The sequence below is a fragment of the Nannospalax galili genome, unplaced genomic scaffold, assembly GCF_000622305.1.
Source record: "Nannospalax galili isolate Female #2095 unplaced genomic scaffold, S.galili_v1.0 scaffold664, whole genome shotgun sequence".
Lineage (NCBI taxonomy): Eukaryota > Metazoa > Chordata > Mammalia > Rodentia > Spalacidae > Nannospalax > Nannospalax galili.
In genome coordinates this window covers 5,519,983-5,521,213 of record NW_008354274.1, presented here as the reverse complement: position 1 = coordinate 5,521,213, position 1,231 = coordinate 5,519,983, and positions in this window count along the sequence as shown.

Here is a 1,231-nt window from a genome sequence, read left to right as displayed (position 1 = left end):
TTTTTTTTTTTTTTTTTGGTCTTTTTGAGACAGCGTCTCCCTGTAGCTCCATCTGGCCTGGAACTCACTGTGTAGACCAGGCTGGCCTTGCCTCCTGAGTGCTGGAATTAAAGGTGTATGCTACCATGCCTGGCTTACACCCAGATTTTTTAAATTGTGGTTTAGGGATCAAGCTCAGGTCCTCGTGCTTGCACAGCAAGCACTTTATCAACTGCGATATCGTCCCAGCCTCATATTACACATTTTTGTCTTCTATGGAGAACTGGGACCCCGGGAACAGGTCAAAGCCCAACTCAGCCCCTTGGCTCCATTACAGCCTGTGGGACCACGGGCAGGTGACAGAAGCTCACTCTCTTGCCTTTTCTGTTTGAGCCTTCTGCCCAACTGAGAATACCCCCAACATGTTCACTTAGGACCCCACAAATCAAAGATGTTCTGGGTTTATTAGTGACACTGCCCCCAAAACCATGCGTCTGGGCTGTGAAGGCCTTGCTGCCTCCACAAGGCAGTGTGCCAACAGGCAGGCTTTGCTTTATTCTGAGACCATGGCCCCCTCCCTTCTACTGCAGAGACCTGGTCACACAAAACCCCAGACACATTCCCAGAAGGAGTCTAAAGGAAACAAGTTGACACAGAGGCTTAGCGGAGACCTGGGGGACAGCGGGCAGGCCCAGAATGTGCTGTTGTAGGCGGCATCTCCCAGAAGCACCAGTGGGGTCTCTGGAGACTGTAACTGTCCTGACAGGAACCACGATATTGACACCTGCCCCTCCCTGTGTCTGTGGAGACAATGAACCCCAAGAAATTAGGATTCTTTCTCCAGGAATCCCGTGCTGGGAGAGGGAAAAGGCTGAAGCCTGGTGTCAGTCAAAGGGGGAACTTTTTCTCCCAGGAAGAGATCTCACACAGTTCTGACAACTTGTCAGACCACCTCGCAGGAGACACTGTGTCTGAGACAATGCTATCGATGGGGCCACACCTTGACCAAGGATGCCTAGCTGTGCATGCCCTCTATTTAATATTTTTATCTTATTTTTACTTATTTGTGTGAACGTGTGTATGGTGTGTGTGTGTGTGTGTCTGTGCCTGTGTGCACATAGAAGGTGACCTGCTCAACTACCCCTGCCCCCCAGCACCACCACTTATTCCCTTGAGACAGGGTATGTCACCAAACCTGCAGCTTAGCTGGCAGCCACTGAGCTCCAACAATCCTCCTGCCTCTGTTCCCACA